Here is an 11,097-nt window from a genome sequence, read left to right as displayed (position 1 = left end):
CTAATATTTGACCTTATTTGACCTTTGTAAACCTAGTTACAAAAGAAGTATTATACTTAACACTGTTGACTCTTAGACATCTATATTAATCAACCCAACAAGCTTAAGCTAATACCAGATATTAACTTAATACTGAATATTTTCTAGGTCACATGAACCTGAAATTTACTCTGGCCCGTTCCCTTCATTTTTATGAGTATTTATATACAAATCAAGGTCGCCTGTCTAGATGGCTAAATATTTTTTACTAATGTTTACAGAAAACGTTAAGATTTCTATTTATCCTTGACGAGTCAAGTTCTAAATTAGTTTACTCTTTTTTGCAAAATTTGCATTTTAAAAAGATGGCAGAGATAAGGGTTCCAGAGAAGACCAGGTAGGACATTTGCATCTCAAAGGCACAGGCAAGTATCTCCTCAGATGATTTTGTTCCCCCTTTGTTTAATACTTACAAGCCTAAAGATAAATAGGAAAAGTTTTGGGTGCGGCTTTGGATTATTTTTAGAGCCACACCTCTGGTCCTGTAAAGACTAGATTTGTAAAATAAGGACAGTTTTTTTGTTTTTGTTTTTTCCCCCAAAGAACTGGATGGCTACCTCAATGATTTTGAAGGACTGACATACCCATTTGCCTATGTTGGAATGTTTTACTTTCCCTCACTTAGCTTAGGAGAGAAGGCGTTCCTAAAATTTCTTATCAGGTATGGTTAGTTTAGTCAGACCAGTGGCCTCCCATTTTTGTGCTCTACTTACAAACACTTTTGGGGTACTCCTTTGGTTTAAGAAATTTTTAAATTATGGCCCTCAGTGAAGCCTTTGATTGTGTAATCCCATTTCTAAAGGTAGCTGGACAATTTTTAGCCCAGCTTTTTGTCTATTTTCATTCCTATCCTTTAGGCACCCTCAGCTTGAAGTTTATAAGCACACAGAGTGGAGGTATTCATGGCATTACAGTGTCTGGATTTGTTCACTGAAAGGCAAAGAGATGTTGAGAGTCTTGGTGCAGGGGAATGCAGAAGAAAGTGACCTTTAGTTCTAGTACTGTGAACCAGTTTAACAGCTCATAGTTTTAAAACTTAGGGTGTGTTGGAGATCTCCTCTGCCTTGGGACTGAGGTAGATTCCTCCAGCCAAGAGCAATAGTTTTTCTTGGCGGGTGCTATCTCTGTGAGGGTCTCCAGCTTAGACTATTGTCTGGAATTTAGTGAGCAAGTCCCTTCACAACAATGGGATGTGGTACTCAGGCATGAGCAGAAACTGATGTGCAACGGTAAAATTTCCTCGCAAGAAGTTGAGGGGAAGGGTAAATTGTTTTGTTTGGGGCTTTTCTTCAATCCCAGTTATCATATATAATTGGGAGGACAAGGGTCCAGGGAAATAACTCATCACAGTGTAGGAGGCCCCTGTATCTAATAAGGAAATAACTTTCCTACCTGCCACATCAAGGGTTGCCCATGGCTCCTCTGGAGAAATGACCAGGTGTCCTTTGGGAGCCAGGAAGGGTCCGAGGCCCTGTCAGTTGTCATTCCTTTTGGCCATCATTGGTTTGGGAGCCCGGAGTTCCCTTTGGGACTGGGGGTAATCCTGCTTCCAGTGGCCCTCTCATTTGAATATCGGGCAGGGACCTGGTAGACTTGTCCCATACAAGGAGCATTCATTCTTCCAGTGGCCCTCTTGGCCACACTTAAAACGCATGTTTTCTTGGCGAGACAGTGGCTCTGATCCAGGCTTCCTGGATCTTATCTTCACCATTGATCTTCACAATTGAAGGTGACCCTGAGGTGGTGCAGGGGTTAGGGCTGCCTCCGGTAGGTAATTGTGCTGTTAGCTTTTGTCTCTGAATCCTTTTTGTGCCTTCAACCCTATCTCTATTTTAAATATTCCAAAGGCCAAATCCATGAGCTGATTTATGGGGGTCTAAGGTCTCCAGCTCCCCAGTTGGGGCATTAGGGGTAAATGGTCTTGTTGACTTAAAAAAATGCACAACATGAGAGTTGCGAGTTGAGTTTATTTGGGGCAAGATTAGGACTGCAGCCTGGGAGATAGCATCTTAGATAGCTCTGAGAAACTGTTCCAAAGAGGCAGGGGGGAAGATTAGTATATGTGTATTCTTGGTAAAGGAGGAGTACATGCAATCAAACACATTTTTTGTAAGGGGTTTCTGCTAGTCATGAGGAGCAGACGTCACCATGTAGGGATTTAGTGCTTTTCTAGACATGAGGGGATGCAAGTGTTGGGCTCATAAAATCAGCTCCTGAAAACGTCTAACTATCTAAAGAGCTGTTCCACCTATCCTCCAAAGCACAGAGTGCCTCATTCCTAGTCTTCATCCTGAATTCCCTTCAGGGGATGTTGAAGGTCAGCAGCAGTAACAGCACAATGTGATTTAATCCTTGTACAGGCAGATGGAAAGTTCCAATTTATGGTTGACAGACTGGAAGACTGTCCCCTCACTTCACAGTTGGGGGATGCAGGAGTTCCCAGTTGTGGATCTTGGAGAGATGGACTCGTGACAGGATCATCTAAAACATCAGGCTCCTGTGGGGGAAAAGGCACTTTGAAGAGATGTGAGTCAAGCATGCCTCACAGGAGTTCTTTAGGCCTGGATTTTGGAATAGAGTCCTGAACATTTGGATGTATGGGACTCCCTGTGCCCCGCCCCCCCCCCCCCCCCCCCACCATTTACCTTCCCTTTTACAAAATAGGTCCAGCTATAAGATGGTATTGTAATTCAATGACCCATTTTCTGGCCAGATCTCTTGGTTGCCTAGTTTGTATTGGGGCCATGCAGTATTGCAAAAGAAAATTAATTTTTTTCTTAAACCATCCTGTCTAAATTTTCCCCAGTTAGCTAATATGCATCTTAGCAGGAAGTCCTTTGGGATGCTTACAGTTGCCCCTCTTTTTTTTATTAAGGTGTCCTGACAAGACAGGGGTCTGATGGATCCTGGCCAGATGGTAGTTATTTGTCCTGGCGTTCTCCCAGTGTCAACAGTGGGTCCCTATGAGTACCCCAAATCTCCCTGGTCAGTGAGCCTGAGGAGGCCCCTTGGATTAGTCAAGGAAAGGAACAAGAGCCAGTCCCAGGCCCTAAATCCTTCAGAGAAGAAGGGAGGCACCTAGGCCCTGAGCTGACTAAACAGATTACCTTTGTTGCTGAAACAAAAGAAAAAGAAATAGAGCCAAAGGGTAGGGCTGTGATAAAAATACAAGGAAAAAGCTCTCAGCAGGATGTGGTCCTTGTGAGGATGAGGAGGGCTACCTCTACACAGAAGTAAAAGGCAATACCCAACCTGCTGGCAAAGCTGGCAAGGAAGCTCAAGGATCAATAGACAGTCCAAGAATTCAGGAGAGAAGGAGGATATAAGAGAAATTCAGGATAGGAGCAAGGTGTACTGCCATGATGCTTCCATGGCCAGAGATTGCTAAGCCAGCTGAGAATGGTGCTCACCTACTACCTCCACTCAGGGGTTGATAAAGTCTGCCTGTGACCCCCATGAGAGAAGTGCTCACCCACACTTCTGCTCAGGGGTATCAGGGCTCCCCATGAGATGTGACCCTTAAGAGGCACATGACACCCAGCTTGGTATCAGTTGATAAGGTAGTTGAAATAAGGAGGAAGACTGAGTGGGACTAGGAAGGTGCATAGCCACAGTGCTTCCTAGAAGGGGAAGGGACTGACACCCTTTCGACCCTTTTGAGGGAAGTACTTGCCCACAACATCCGCTCAGGGATGCAATGAGGCTAGAAGCTCAGAACTGGACTGGGACTAAGAATGAGTAGGGAGGGGTAAGGGAGGCAGGTGAGAGAGGACCTGGGTACTGGGTTGTCAGTTTTTATAGGGGTGGGTAATTTCTTAGGCTAATGCGTGGTAGGATTATTTCAACTATTTTGGGGAAGGGACAGGGATTTCTAAGAATGGGGCCACCACCCACTTTTTGGCCTTTTATGGTTGGCTTCAGAAATGCCATGGTGCCTATGGGTGTGTCATTTAGCTTGCTGATGTATTACAATATGCGTTTACTGAGGCTCAAGGTATAGTGGAAGTAAGGTTGCCACCTTGGATCTAGTTGGTTCTGACCAGTTTATGTTATGTCCTTAATGACTGTCATTCTTTTAAAACTTGTGTCCTGCCCCCTTCCTGTCTCAATACGACTCCCACCCCCACACACCGTGCCAAAGTCATTATATTTTATTTCATAATACTTAAGTTTTAAGAGTGTAGGAGAAGAAAAATAATTTTCTCTCTACTCTTCTTGGTTCTTGGCTGAGGCCCCCCTATAATAAAAGACAGAATAGCAGGAGAAAAACATAAGTTTATTAACATGTATACCTTCTGTATATATGAGAGATACCTTAGAAAACGGAGCAACTTCCTGATATGGTCCAGTCCAAGTCACTACCTTAAATATCATCTCTGGCTAAAGACAAAGGAAGATGTTGGCTGGGAGGGAAGTCAGTTATGGGGGATTATCAGGCAAAACACAATAAACAAGGGTATGATTCTTATGCAGATTTAAGTCAGTTACCTTCTCCACTGAAAAGAGACTTAGTCATTCTCCTTTTCCTGGTATAGAGAGGGAGACACTTTTGTAAAAGATTTTTCTGATAAATGTAAATGTCTCTTACAGAAAAATAACTTCTACTAGAAACTTCAGAGCTTCTCTTGTGTCTGTGGTTTCTTAAAAATAATTCACTTAAGATAATTGTTATGCCAAAATATGCCAGAGAAACATATTTTGGGGTGACAAATTCTGCTCCCCTTCAAGAGTCCTGGCCAAAATTAGTTAAAATACTATCTTTTATGAATTCACCATGGCATTGAACCAATTCCGCAAAGTGGTCTAGGGAAATGTCCATGTTATCAGATTGCTCCCTTATGTTCTACCATTTCTCAAAAAAGATGCTTACTGCAAAGTGATATAAGGACTAGAAAAGTTACTAATGTTAATTTGATTCCAATTAGATATATGACATGAGTGAATTATTCTGTTCATTTTTCTTTCTTCGGTAATATGGGAGTTAAGCACATTTGAGTATATTAGTGAGGACAGAATGAGAAAAATACACGTGCATGTTTTTCTATAGAATATTTAAAATTTAAAGAATTATTCTAATGCATATGTTAAGTATGAATAATAATAACATCAACATACTGCCTGTGAATATGTTAGGGGGACCACTGACTGAAACCGCCTCCACTGGCCAGGTATGATAGTAACCACTTGCATGAGTTATCTTCTACCACCAAAGGGAAGAATTCCAGAAAGGTCAAAAGAAGAGGGGAGACACCAGTCCATACGTCCTACCAACCTCCCAGAATCCTTTTTGCTGGTATCCATCTTGGCTGAGTGATGCACACGCCACCAGGAAGGACCCTGAGTCAGAATGATTAGCCAGAGACAACCTGGAAACTAACCCTATTATTGTAAAGCGGGAGACTGGGAGCCACACGGCAGAGCGGTTCTCCTGGGTTCCCTTACCCCACTCCTCTCCGCCCAGATGCCTTTTCCCAATAAAGTCTCTTCCTTTGTTAGCACATGGGTCTCTCAGGACAATTCATTTCTGAGTGTTAGACAAGAGCCCACTCTGGGGCTCTGGAAGGGGTTCCTCTTCTGCAACAAAGACAGCATCTTCTTTAGTAACTAGAATATTGATGTTTGAAGTTCCCTATTGCAACATTTTCCCTGAATTTGTTTGTTTTTGCTTTAAATTTTTTTGTTTTATGTTTTCTTAAGGATACACAGTGTTGACTGAAAAAAAAAAAAGCACATTAGAGTTGTGGGTTAAGTTTTACTTGGGGAAAAATGAGGAATATAGCCTGGCAGACAGCATTTCAGATAGCTCTGAGAAACTGCTCCAAAGAGGTAGTGGGGAAGGTCAGTGTTATATATGATTTTAGTGAAGCAGCGGTGGGGGGTACATCCAGTCAAGCACACATTTTGGCAGATGCTTGTTGCTAGTCATGAGGAGCAGATGTCACCGTTAAAGATTATAGTGCTGTAGATATGAGGATATTCAAGAATTGGCTCATAAAATCTTCTGAAAATATCTATCTGAATACCTGTTCTGCCAGTTTTTCCCAGAACACAGAGTGCCTCATTCCTGATCCCCACCCTGAACTCCTTTCAAGGGGTGTTGAAGGTCATCAGCTACAATGGCTCATGATTTAATACTTATAGAGGTAAATGGCAATAGCTTTGTTTTAAGCTTTTAAAATTAAATAATAGATTTTAGTTTTACTATTTTGTCCTCTGCTTTTCTCACTTAACATTATGGTCCTAATATTTAATCATGTAATTGGCATCTGTAATTTGCTTATTTTCACTCTATGGCATTCCGTTATATACTTTTAAAATTTATTTATTGATTCTTTTGTCTATAGACATCTTATTAATTCTAGATTTTGCTATTACAAATTTAAATCATCTATAAATTTTATTCTACATGTTGTTTGAAACATATGTGCAAGAATTTTTCTAAAGTATAAACTAAGGCAAATTGATAAGTCATAGGATCATTGCATGTCCAAATTTACAAGATAACGTATTTTCCAAAGTAATTGTATCTATTTAGACTACCACTATCAGTGTATTTTTGTCCATATAGCTCCTCATCCTATCAAAATTTGGTATAATCAGGCAATAATTTTTGCCAAGCTAATTGGTATAAAGTAGAATCTCACTGTTTTTAACTTGCATTTGTTATGTTTGAGAATTGTTTCTTATATTTTGCTTGCTTGTTCTTTTGCCCTGTTCTTCTTATGGGTTGTTTTTTTCTTTCTTTTAATTTGTAAGAATTTTTGTATGTTCTGAATACTAATTGTTATATTATTGAAAATATCTTCTGCAGTTTGTGGTTTTCCACTTTATGTCTTTACCTTTATAGTTCTATACTTTATCTTTCCTCTTTATGTCTTAGGATGAATAGAATTTTATAATTTTACTATATGAATTTATCGTTACATTTTAGTTCGTATGTCTTGCGATCTTTTTTATGAAATTCTTTACACAGATGTCATGAAGGCATTTCCCTAATTTTCTTCTAGTTTTTGAATACACATCTTAATTCATTTGATCAATTTGTTGTTTAGAATTTTTACTCTATGTTCATGGGTTAGATTGCCCAGTATTTTCATTTCTTGTACCATCCTTCTTTGGCATAAGTGCCAATGTTAATCTAGACTCCTAGGATTACTTGGAAAATATTCTTCTCTTCCTTTTTTTTTTTCGGGGGGGGCCCTTTTTCCTTTTTCTTTTGGATTAATTATTTTCTGTGTTTAATATTATCACCATTATTACATCATTAGTTACACTTCTCTTGTTATGTTTTAGTGGTCACCCTAATGTTCACATTATATATTATATTTTAGTTTATTACAATGTTCCTTCAAATAATATCATGCAACTTCCCATTCAATGTAATAAACAACAATAATTTTAAATCCTCACTCCATCTTTTTTGTAATTGTTGTTATTAATTTTTCTTCTACCCATGTTATAAACTCTACAGTATTTTTGCTTTAGACAATAACTTCTCTTATGGAGCTAATATAATAAGAAAAAAGTCTCTAATTTCATTTTTTACTATTTTTTGCAGACTTTCTTTTCATGGATACAAATATCCATCTGATATCATCCTTTTTCTACCTCAAACACTCTTTTGTAATAAAATATACATAATATAAACTTTACTATTTTAATAATTGTAAGTGTGTAATTCTGTGGCATTAAGTACATTCACATTGTTAAGCAACCATCACCACCATCCACTTCCAAAATTTGTTCTATGTTTCCATTGACCCATTAAACACTTACTCACCATTCCCCCACCTTCTAACCCCTGAAAACCACTCTTCTATTTTCTGTCTCTATGAATTTTTCTACTGTAGGCACCTCAAATAAGTGGAATTATATTTGTCCTTTTGTGATTTCCTCATTTCACTTTGTGTAATGTCTTTAAGATTTATCCATGTATAGTATGTGTCAGAATTTTCTTCTTATTAAGGCTAAATAACACTGTATTGTATGTATTATGTATACTACATTTTTCTATCCATTCATTCATCAGTGGACACTTGGGTTGTAGCAAGCTTTTGACTATTGCAAATAATGCTGCTATGAACTTGGGCACAAAAATATCTCTTTGAGTCTTTGCTTAAAATTATTTTGGGTTTATACCCAGAAGTGAAATTGTCAGAAAAAAAATATCCAAAAAATATTACTAATATTGATGTCAAAGAGCTTACTGCCTCTGTTTTCTTCAAGAAGTTTTGTGGTTTCAGGTCTTACATTTAAGTCTTTAATCCATTTTGAATTTGTTTTTGTGCATATTGTGAGAGAGTAGTTCAGTTTGATTATTTTACATGTAGCTGTCCAGTTTTTCCAACAGAATTTATTGAAGAGAATTTTCCCCATTGTACATTCTTGCCTCCTTTGTCATAGATTAATTGCCCATCTAAGTGTGGGTTCATTTCTGGGCTCTCTATTCTGTTCCATTGATTTATGTGTCTATTTTTGTACCAGTAGCATACTGTTTAGATACCTGGAGCTTTGTTGTATACTTTGAGTTCAGGGAGTGTGATACTTCCAGCTTTGTTTTTGCTCAAGATAGTTTTGGCTACTCAAGGGTCTTTTGTGCTCCCATTTAATTTTAGCATTATTTATTCCAGTTCTATAAAGAATGTCATTGGTATTTTCCTATGGATTGCTCTGAATCTGTAGGCTGCCTTGGGGAGTATGGTCATTTTATCAATATTAACTCTTCCTATCCATGAACACAGTATATATTTCTATCTATTTTTGTGGCCTTCAGTTTCCTTCCTCAATATCTTACAGTTTTCTGAGTGCAAGTGTTTTACCTCCTTAGTTACTTTTATTCCTAGGTGTTTTATTCTTTTCAATGTGATGGTAAATGTGATTATTTTCTTAATTTCTTTTTCTGAAAGAAATTGTTAGTGTATAGAAATACAACAGATTTCTCTATATTAATTTTGCATTCTGCAACTTTACCAAATTCATTGATGGGATAGTTATTTGGTGGTGTCTTTGGGATTTTCTATGCATAGTATTGTGTCATCTGCATACAGTGGTAGTTTTACTTCTTCCTTTTCGATTTGAATTCTTTTTATTTCTTTTTCTTGTCTGATTCCTAGACCTAGGACTTCCAATACTGTGTTGAATAAAAGTAGTGAATTTGGGCATCCTTGTCTTGTTCCTGATCTTAGAGGAGGTGCTTTCACATTTTTACTGCTGAGTATGATGTTAGCTGTGGGCTTGTCATATATGTCCTTAATTATGTTATGTTTCCTCTATACCCATTTTGTTGAATTTTTATTATAAATGGTTGTTGAATTTTGTCAAAAGTTTTTTGTGCATCTATTGAGATAATCATATGATTTTTAATCTTCAGTTTATTAATGTGGTGTATCACATTGATTGTTTTTAGATACTGAACCATCCTTGTATCCCTAGGATGAATCCAAATTGATTGTGGTGCATGATCTTTTTAATGTATTGTTGAATTCCGTTTGCCAGTATTTTGTTGAGAATTTTTGCATCTCTTTTCACCAGTGATTTTGGCCTGTCATTTTCTTTTTTTGCTATATTTTTATCTTATTTTTGTATCTGGGTGATGCTCGCCTTGTAGAATGAGTTTGGAGATGCTCCTTCCTCAGAAAAGTCTGGAATATTTTGAGAAAGATAGGTGTTAACTTTTCTTTAAATGTTTGCTAAAATTCACTTCTGAAGTCATCTGGTCCTGGACTTGCTTTTTTCAGGAGTCTGTTTTTGTGGGTTTTTTTGTTTGTTTGTTTTGTTTGTTCTTATTTTTGTTTGTTTTACACTGCACCTCCTCCTTGTGGTTTCAGGTGTTCTGCACATCTACACATTGTTCAGAGAAACTTCTTTAGTAAGGAACTGTAGAAATGATCCCTGAAAGTATAGTCTTAGGAGCTTTTTTTTAACTGATTTAGTTTCATTACTGGTAATGGATCTGTTCATATTTTTTATTTCTCCCTGTTTCACTCTTGGGACACTGTATATTTCTAGAAATTTATCCATTTCTTCTAGGTTGTCCATTTTATCAGTGTATAATTATTTACCCATAGTAATCCTTTGTGATTCCTTGTATTTCTGTGTTGTTGGTTGTAACTTCTCTTCCATTTCTGATTATATTGATGTGGGCCTTCTGTCTTTTTTCTTAATGAGTCTGGGTAAAGGGTAATGAAGTTGTTTTTTTTTTTAATCTTTTCAAAGAATAAGCATTTGATCTTTTCTGTCATTTTACTTATTCTTTATTTCATTTCTCTTCTTCTACTAACTTTGGGCTTTTTTTGTTCTTTTTTTAGTTCCTTTAAGTGTAAGGTTAGGTTGTTTATCTGAGATCTTTATTATTTACTGAGGTAGGCTATAAACTTCCCTCTTAGAACTGCTTTTGTTGCGTCACATAGGTTTTGGGTCATTGTGTTTTTCATTTTTATTTGTCTCCACACATTTTTAAAAAAATTTCTACTTTGATTTCTTCAGTGATCCCTTGATTGTTTAATTTCATATTGTTTAACCTTCATATGTATGTGTTTTGGGCATTTTTTTTTTCCTTGTACTTTATTTCTAGTCTTGTAACATGTGGTCAGAAGAGATTCTTGATATGATTTCAGTTTTATTAAATGTATTGAGACTTGTTTTATGGCCTAGCATGTGACCTATCCTGGAGATTGTTCCATGGACACTTGAAAAAAAAATGTGTATTCTGCTATTTGTTTATGGAATGTTCTATATATATATGAATTAAGTTGATCAGATCTAACGTGTCATTTAAGGCCAGTGTTTCCTTAGCGATTTTCTGTCCAGATGATCTGTTCATTGATACAAGTGTTAAAATACCCTACTATTATTGTGTTATTGTCAGTTTCTCCCTTTATGTCTATTAATATTTGCTTTATGTTGTGTGCATATATATATTTACAATTGTTATAACTTCTTTTTGGATTGATCCCTTGATCATTATTCAATATCCTTCTTTGTTTCTTGTTACAGTCTTTGTTTTAAAGCCTGTTTTGTCTGATATAAGTATTGATAACTGGCTTTCTTTTTGTTTCT

At 37.2% G+C, this 11,097-nt stretch overlaps 1 pseudogene; it reads right to left on the bottom strand.

Annotated features, from left to right (window-relative positions):
• Positions 1–9,845: 9,845 nt before the first annotated feature.
• LOC130859766 (small nucleolar RNA U3) lies at positions 9,846–9,946 on the bottom strand (annotated as a pseudogene).
• Positions 9,947–11,097: the final 1,151 nt, after the last annotated feature.

This window comes from Hippopotamus amphibius, chromosome 8, assembly GCF_030028045.1.
Source record: "Hippopotamus amphibius kiboko isolate mHipAmp2 chromosome 8, mHipAmp2.hap2, whole genome shotgun sequence".
In the NCBI taxonomy this organism is placed as follows: Eukaryota; Metazoa; Chordata; class Mammalia; order Artiodactyla; family Hippopotamidae; genus Hippopotamus; species Hippopotamus amphibius.
The sequence above is the reverse complement of the archived record's forward strand: the minus strand, read 5'-3'. Positions and strand labels throughout refer to the sequence as shown.